We start from the raw sequence: 9344 nt of genomic DNA, 5'->3' as shown, positions 1-9344 counted from the left end.
CTGGCGGAATCGTTGGCATTTTGGATAAAATGCTTAGCAGCATTGTTTCCATCTCTCTACATTCTGAGTTCATATCTCATCCAGGTCAACCTGGACAATAACACTAGCTTTGACAATAGACCCCCAGCATTTGGTGCAAATTGCTGGTTTCAGTTTGTTGACCAATATTTTACTGTGACCTACACTGGTGACTGTAAACCCCTTTTCCAGGTAATGTTCCTGTATAGGCCCTTTTACCTCCCTCCCCCACAAAGAAACACATTTACCATCACTTTTTCTGCGTAAGGTCAAGTCTTGAATTTCTTTTTCGCTGGCGACTCCGTGTTTCCTTTCCATACTCTATACATTTTGGATTCTGACTCAAAGTGATAGACCCATGCCTCATCACCTGTGACTATTCTCTTCGAACACAAAGTTTTGCCTTCATCCTTGTTGCGGTTGAGTAAGCGTTGACAGATTTCCACACGATTGCGCTTATGTGCTTCGGTAAGCGCTCTTGGCACCCATCTCTTTACGGAAGCGAAGTTTGTTGTGGCTGATTTCCAATGCAGAACCATGACTAATTTGCAGAGAACGTGCCATCTCATTGACGGTCACTCACCAGTTTGCCAGAACCGTCTCGAATCTTCACGTCAATGGAGGAAGTTAGTCATCCTGCCCCTTCTTCGTGCTTTATGCTTGTCCGGCCATTTTGAAACTCTTTGATTCACTCATACACACTTCTAGGCGGTAGAGCGCTGTCCCCAAATTGTACCGAAGGCCTGCGATGAATTTCAGCCCTTGACATACCTTCAGAGCAGAGAAATTGTATCACTGATCTCAGTTCTGTTATACCCACGGAGCGACCATGTTTCCTTTGTAACATGTAAAGGAAAACTGGAGCAATCGTAACCACAGGAGTACCATCAGTAAGCCCGCGAGTGCTGAAGGCAGTGCGGCCAATCTAGTGAATCTTTGGTGAAAGTGCAGATAATTTTTGACGTCTACTTGTATGAATAACCTCAGTAACATAATCTGAGCAGGTCAAAGTTACTTCGACATTTCGTTATCAGCGATGACGTCATTGTCTCTTAGCAACAATATTTTCAGTGCCAATACAAACATTTTCTTGTTTTGTTTGTTATTCAGACTGAATTTAATGCAGTCGACCGAAAACACCACCACCACCACCACCTAGTAGTAGGAATGTATGTTTCTCTTAGCAGCACCAGTAGTAGTAGTTCTTTTCATGTCAGTGTCTTTGGTACCAATGTGAATCAGGTCCCGCCCGTGAGGTCGGTTCGAGGCATGCATCTCCCAGACGTCAATCACAATTTTGCAGTTTTTAAGAGATATTTTAGAAACTCTGCCAAATTAGATTGGAGCCTGGTGTAGCCATCCGGTTGCACCAGTCCTCAGTTAAATCGTCCAACCCATGCTAGCATGGAAAGCGGACGTTAAACGATGATGATGATGATGATTTTAGGCCGTCCTCGAATCTTTGTTCCCGAGACTGAATTCGTTATGGAGAAGTTGCTTTGGAATACAGGTTTCCAGGTGAATGACCTTCATCTTTATGCCTATTATGGGGTCAAAGTTGTTGCAGGTCGTTCACAACAGGTCCATCTTTCTCTGTATTTTCTAATCGTTATCCTCTTTGAGAAAATGGTTGTCGGCGAAGTGGTAGCCCCCGAGAACAGTCTCACTGAAGACGGTGGGCGTTGTGCAACTTGCAAAACTTGCCATCAATATGGTGCTTGAAGCAGATGAACGGAGTGTCACATGGCACCCCGATGGCATTCTATCTTGATAGGCACCTTTTTTGTTTTTACTGGGAAGGTGTCACATACTTGTTCGGCCTCAAATACGCTGACCATCATGCTTATGGAAACGTCAACCTCTTGTAATAAATTTACTGGGGAAGTGAAACTTCTCTGTGATCTTCCACGAGACGTCCTGTTTACAGCCCCACGATCGGCACGGAAAACACAGAGATCTTGTTGTAAGTGTTCCAGCTGACAGTTGAGCAGGAACCGGGCCAGGATTTTAGTCTGCGATAAGCAGGAGAGTTGTCGCATAGCTGGTGTTTTCCTTTTCTTGCGCAATGTCGGAATGTTTGAAGTTCTGGAGAATTTTCTCTTTGCTCCAGCTGTGCATGGGCGAACGTCACAGCTGTTTTGTATAAACCAGCAGGAATGACGTCAGTATTAAGGATTTTGGCACTGGATATCAACGAGATAATCTTCATGACTTCAGGGAGTGTGGGTGGGCTTGTGGTTTACTTTTCCCGTGAAAAGCGAGTTACATTATCCTAATTGATTAAAGATGGTCGGTTGAGTACATTATCAAGGTTTCTATCTCTCGAATAACTGCTGCTTGTCTTTGAGCAATGTTTGGTTTTCATAACTGGAAAAAAAAAAAAAAAAGAGTGGATGATCCCGAGAGCTGTAGACCAGTGGTTCCCAAACTATGAGTCGCGACCCACTGATGGGTCACGAACGGAATCCTAGTGGGTCGCAAAAAGTTATAAAATTACATATTTCGACCTGACGTGACGACTGGAATATCAACAAAAGCTGATGAGGAACTTATCGATTTATCCAAAGACCCTTCCTTGAAAATGACCTTTAACATCCGAAAATTGGTACAGTTCTGGGCGTCTCTTCAAACCCCGTACCCAATCATTTCCACCGAACCATTAAAAGTACTTCTCCCTTTCGCGTCATCTTATAATTGTGAAGCTGGATTTTCAGCAATAGTTGGGATTGAAAACAAATTTCGAAATAAACTGCAGCTCTCAAATTCTTTACGGCTGAAACTATCACGCATTGAACCTGATGTTAATTCTATTATTGAGCGTAGCAAGAAACAGGATCATCCTTCTCACAGACCTCAACGAAAATGTAATCTGAAATAAATTTGTTTCTTTCATTAATGTTTTTACCCAGTAGAGTTAAGTGGGTCGTCATAAACTGGTGTCATAAATAGTGGGTCGCGTCTCTAAAAAGTTTGGGAACCACTGCTGTAGACCGTTAGACGGCCTCCAGCGTGTTAATGAATCATCTCAGATCTCGCGCGTCTGGAAAAAAAAATTCTGAATTTCGTCTACTTTATCACTCATTTAGAAGTCTTGCATCTCTCGAAGCCTTCCCAGTACAGCATGGGGGATCTAGATTTTAAAAAATGCTGTATTACTTGTTACCGATGGATATTTCCAATGGAATTGGTATCGTTGATTCTCCCAGGAAATCGAACGCGTTTCAACTCGTCATTCTCAGCGAAAGCAGTCCCGGTAGTTACGAATAGCCGGTCCAATGTGCTTCCGGACAATTTGATAAATATTGAATCTGAAGGAGACACAGTGCTTCTTCAGTTACGTAATATAAAAAATATTGTATTTTTTTCATTAGTATCAAACTATAATATTTCTAAAAATATTGCCAAATCAATGGAAGTTTAACATTGCATAATAATATAATAACGGGAAAGTTTCTGAGCAACAAATCAAGTTAAAAGGAATTGCTTAAACGGAGTTTAATGTTTCCAGTTTGTCTGGATTCCATGGACATCCTTGGTGCTTCTGAAACGCAATCTATTTATTTTTCTATTTATTCGATAAAAAAAAAAGAGAAAAACTATTCCTGTTCCTCGTCAGCTTAACCAAGTAAGCATATCTTGGGTGGGAAATGCCGAGGGGGTATGAATGAAGTGAAGCCATTAGAGCATCATCATCATCATCATCATCATCATCATCATCATCATCATCATCATCATCATCATCTTCTTCAAGCTGCGAGCTGGCAGAGTCGTTAGCATGCCGGAGAAAATGCTGAGTGGTATTTCGTCCGTCACTACGTCCTGAGCTCAAATTCCGCATAGGCCGACTTTGCCTTTCATCCTTTCGGGGGTCGATAAATTAGGTACCAGTGAAACACTGGGGTCAATGTAATCGACCAGTCCCCTCCCACCAAATTTCAGGCCTTGTGACTTTAGTAGAAAGGATTATTATTATTATTATTATTATTATTATTATTATTATTATTATTATTATTATTATCATCATCATCATCAAGGTGGTGAGCCGGTAGAAACGTTAGCACGCCGGGCGAAATGCTTAGCAGTATTTCGTCTGTCGACTTTGCTTTTCATCATTTCGGGCGCGATGAGTTAAGTACCGATGTAATCGACTAGTCCCCCCCCCCCCCAAATTTGAGGCCTCGTACCTCCAGTAGAAATGATCGTTATTCTCTGTAACATTACCATATCTCACTCTATATTCTACTATGAGATCGTGTACACACCCTGGCCGAAATTAACTCCTTTTATCTCGCATGCTTTTCCATTTACTAATTATACATAACAACCCGTCGTGGTTTTGAACATAAACAAAGTAACGGTAAATAAATATTTCTTCACAACCTCGATCACTGTTCTTCTTCCATCTTGCAAACTGGCAACCAAAACCTTAACAACAACCGCTACATATATATTACCTTCAATTAAATATTTTACGAAGCAAGATAGTTTAGATCAGTGCATCTCAAACTATCTGATGTGGCGTACCGGCAGTTTTTTTTCCAATGTGCCAGGGACCAGTAATATTTCTTAGTAATATTGATTTATACTGGAAACAATATATATAATGAATATAATAAAAGTTGACAAATTTTTAATCTTCTATTTATTTTATAAATAAATAATACAATATTACATAAGCATTTTATAAGCATTTTATAACGTTTCTTTCTTTTCTGGAAACTAGCCGCGTACAGGCAGCGAGCCACCACTTTGAGTAGCACTGGTTTAGATGACATTCAATTCAAGGAAATTGATCTTTTACCTTTATAGATCGTTCATATTTCAGGAATCTAGAGTGAAGCGAATAAAACTGAGAGAGAGAGAGAGAGAGAGAGAGAGGTCCTGCATACAGCTTAATTACATCCAGGAAATTACTTCTTCGTGAAAAATTTCATAAATGTACTTGCGTAATAGTACCTACGAGATGCATTTACCATAATAGTATTGATTACAAAGAAACTGATGAAGCCGTTTTTGTTGTCATCATTCCAGGCGTAGATAATGTATTTCATCTGGTATTCCATAGTTGTTTATCCTTTGTTACGTTAGTCGAGACAATTCCTATCTAAATATAATTCCTTGTCTACTGCTTTCAGTTTGTTTGGATATAAATTAGAATCCACAGCCGAAATGATCTGAAGACTTTCTGTCCTTGGAGGCAGTGAAATACTTTTTTTTAATATTTTCAAAAATTGTAAACGATTTTTAGTTGTTGGCAGTTATGTATAGCGCTGTTTTATTCTTGTTTGGTATCATCAGCAGGATGACATAACTGGTCCTTCGTCGGTTACGACGATGAAGGTTCTAGTCGATCCGAAATACCGAACAGCCTGCTCATGAAATTAACGTATAGGTGTCTGAGCACTCCACAGGCAATTGTACTCTTAACGTAGTTCTTGGGGAGATTCAGCATGATGCAGTGTGTGACAGAGCTGGCCCTTTGAAATACAGGGTACAACTCATTTTTGCCAACTAAATGTACTGGAGCAACGTGAAATAAAGTGTCTTGGTTAAGGACACAACTCACGGCCTAACGATCGTGAGCCAAATACCTTCATCACCAAAGCACGCGCCTTTACTAAGATGATACGAACAGTGGCAAGAATGTTGCTTTCAATTAAACATTTTACGAAGTGAGATAATTTTGAAGATAATCAAGAAAACTTTGTTTTTGTCTTTATAAATTGTTCATAATACAGGAAAAGAAAGAAAGAAAGAAAGAAAGATATATATATATATATATATATATATATAGAGAGAGAGAGAGAGAGAGAGAGAGAGAGAGAGAAAGAGAGAGAGAGGGAGAGAGAGAGAGAGAAAGAGCTGAGAGAAGAACATCCGCATACTGATTAATTTAATCTAGGGGAAACAGTACTCTGTGAAAAATGTCCTTAATGTAGATCCTGTTATAGTCTTGACAGAAACAAATTGCAAAAGCAGTTTTTGGTGTCACCATTCCGGGCGGGGAGATAATGTATTTCATCTGTGTTTGTTCTTTGTTAGGTTAATACAGACAAATTCTTTGTAAATATAACGCTCTGTGTATCGCCATTAGTTTGTGTGGATATAAAGTAGGTTTCACAGCTCGAGTGATTTGAAGACGTGTAATCTTTGAAGGTAGGTGTTTGATTGGCGATAGTCTATACTAAATGAGTCTTGAGTCATCTGCAAGATAAGAAAGTGGAAGATTAAATTTAAAAGTAATGAAGTAGATGCACAGAATATGGCATACAATTAAACACTATACAAAGTGAGATGTTTAGGGGACATTCATGGAAAAATATTACTCTCTCTTGATAGATCGTTCAGATTTCAGAAAGCTAGAAAGACGCGAATACAGACGACAAAGAAAAGACCTACAGATCAATTACACCCAGGAAATTATTACCTCGTGAAAAATTTCATAAATGTGGTTAGCAGAATGGTTCTGGTTAGAGATAAAGTGAAAAAGCCGTTTTCGATGTGATCATTCAGGGCGTACAAAATGAAATTTCGTATTATTCCATCGTCGTTTATCCTTCGTTACGTTAGTAGAGAAAATTTCTTTGTGAAAACAACGCAATTGTCTCTGTCGCAATTAGTTTGTGCAGATATAAAATTGAATTCATAAATGTATAAGTGTTTCGATTACCAACAAATTTCAAAAGCTGTTTTTGGTGTCATTATTCCGGGCGTATATAATACAATTCGTCTGCTGTCCCATCGTTGTTTATTCTTCGCTACGTTAGTTAAGACAGTTTCTTTGTAAACATACACAAACTGAGTGGGTTTCACCATCAGTTTATGTATATATAAATAGAATGAACAGCCAGAGTGAGGTGAAGAGTGAGACAGTTATTTTGAGGAAGGTGATTACTACTAAATAAATTAAATCAACTTCAGGTTGAATTTAATATTTAAAACAAACAGGGATGTTGCACAGAATATAATTACTTCTTATATACATTACAAAGACCGTAAATATTTTTGTCATTGATAGAGTTGTATGGCACCATTTATATCTTGCTTGGAATCAAAATAACATAAACCTAGGCAAATATATTATATTCAATGAAATATTGGAGGAAGTGAAACAATTCAGAAGGCATTCATGGAAAATGTTTTTCTGTTCATACTTAACGAAGATAGTTCATACTTAAGGAATTTAGAGAGAAGCGAATAGAACTGAGAGAGAAACGTCCTACATATAGATTAATTTATATCCGAAGAATTATCACTGATTTATTTCATACGGCGTTTTATTTCTCTTAGTTTGAACCAACCACCCGTGATAAACGAGGACAGATGTTCATACTTTCAACATAAGCACCGGTGTTTGAACCGAAATCTGGTTATTGAGCTTCAGTTAATGGTTTACAGGAAGTTGGAAAAACATGTTTCAGTCATTTGACTGCGGCCATGCTGGAGCACCACTTTTAGTCGAACAAATCGACTCCAAGACTTATTCTTGGTAAGCCTAGTACTTATTTTATCGGTCTCTTTTGCCGAACCGCTAAGATACGGGGACGTAAACACACCAACAACAATTGTCAAGCGATAGTATGAGAACAAACACAAACACACAAATACACGCACGCACGCACGGGCACACACATATACGCCGGGCTTCTTTCAGTTTCCGTCTACTAAATCCACTCACAAGATTGTGTCATCTTATTTTGAAGACAGTCAGCAGGGTATGTCTGCAAAGGCGACAGCTAGCAGAACGTTAGCGCGCCGGGCGAAATGCTTAGCGGTATTTCGTCTGCCTCTAGGTTCTGAGTTCAAATTCTGCCGAGGTCGACTTTACCTTTCATCCCTTCGTGATCGATAAATTAAGTACGAGTTACGCACTGGGGTCGATGTAATCCCTTTGTTTGTCCTCTCTATGTTTAGCCCCTTGTGGGCAATATAGAAATAAGAAACGTTAGCACGCCGGACGAAATGCTTAGCGTTATTTCGTCTGTCTTTATGTTCTGAGTTCAAATTCCGCCGAAGTCGACTTTGCTTTTCATCCTTTGAGAGTCGATAAATTAAGTACCAGTTGCGTATTGGGGTCGATCTAATCGATTGGCCCTATCGCCAAAACTTTCGGGCCTTGTGCCTAGAGTAGAAAAGAATAACTGATTGCTATTTCTAGCATGTCGAGTAACCATATACAGGCTCCCTCGTTTGTTTTTGAAAATGCCTCATGTCCGTCCGTCTGTGCAATTGTGTTCACTTTCGTTTCAGAACTACTGAGTCAGACACTGACGGCTCTGTTCTATATTTAAAACGACTTTTCAGTCAATATATCGATTATTTCTCTGAATATTTTGGGGGTTAATCTTGTTTTTTTTTTTATTTTTTATTTTTTAAATAATAATAAAAAAAATTTGTCTTTCATTATTGAAATAAACTGAAAACTGAAATAACAACAACAACAACAACAACAACAACAACGTGAAAGTAATTCCTTTGACTAAAATCGCATCCCCAAATGGTTACATTCTGCTCACAAATTGGTTTCATTCAAGTTAGGAGATTCTGCTTGATAGCAGTAGCTAGGAGGGGTGGGGCTGATGGGGGTGGGGGTGGGAGGAGGTGGGAATCCGTCCTGGGCGATGCTTTTGTGAAGGGAGTACACTTTGGGGGTTTGCTCAATCATATAAAGTGGTATGAAAATAGAGGGGTAGATAATTGCATACATGCATGTGTGCGTGCGTGCGTGTGTTTGTGTTTGTGTGTGAGTGAGTGTATATATATTGTGTGTGTATATGTATTTTATTCTTTTACTCATTTACTTGTTTCAGTCATTTCATTGCAGCCATGCTGGAGCACCGCCTTTAGGCGAACACACCGAACCCAGGACTTATTCTTTGTAAGCCTAGTATTTAATCTATCGGGCTCTTTTTGCCGAACCGCTAAGTTACGGGGACGTAAACACACCAGCATCGGTTGTCAGGCGATGTTGGGGGGGGGGATAAACACAGACACACATACATACATGCATACATACATACATACAAATATATATATATATATATATATATATATATATATATATATATATATATATATATATATATATTTATGTGTTTTTGTGTTTATCTCCCCACCTCTTGACAACTAGTGTAGGTTTGTCTACATTCGCATAACTTGACCGTTCAGTAAAAGAGAAAAATAGAATTAGTACCAGATTAAAAAACTAAAAACTATGGTCGATTTGTTTCACAAAACCCATCGAAGTGGTGCTCCAGTATGGCAGTAGTTCAATGAATGAAACAAAATATGATATAAAACATAAAATGCGGTTAAAGTACAGCATA

At 39.0% G+C, this 9344-nt stretch overlaps 1 long non-coding RNA gene across 1 annotated transcript; it reads right to left on the bottom strand.

Annotated features, from left to right (window-relative positions):
* Nucleotides 1-4645: 4645 nt before the first annotated feature.
* LOC149134515 (uncharacterized) lies at nt 4646-6890 on the bottom strand. The gene is made up of 2 exons (XR_016242782.1): nt 6446-6890; nt 4646-6222 (listed from the first exon to the last, which is right to left on the bottom strand). It is a non-coding gene; the product is annotated as an uncharacterized LOC149134515 (long non-coding RNA).
* Nucleotides 6891-9344: the final 2454 nt, after the last annotated feature.

Source organism: Octopus bimaculoides, chromosome 8 (assembly GCF_046866305.1).
Source record: "Octopus bimaculoides isolate indiv1 chromosome 8, ASM4686630v1, whole genome shotgun sequence".
NCBI lineage: Eukaryota > Metazoa > Mollusca > Cephalopoda > Octopoda > Octopodidae > Octopus > Octopus bimaculoides.
This window is presented reverse-complemented; position numbering and strand designations above follow the sequence as displayed.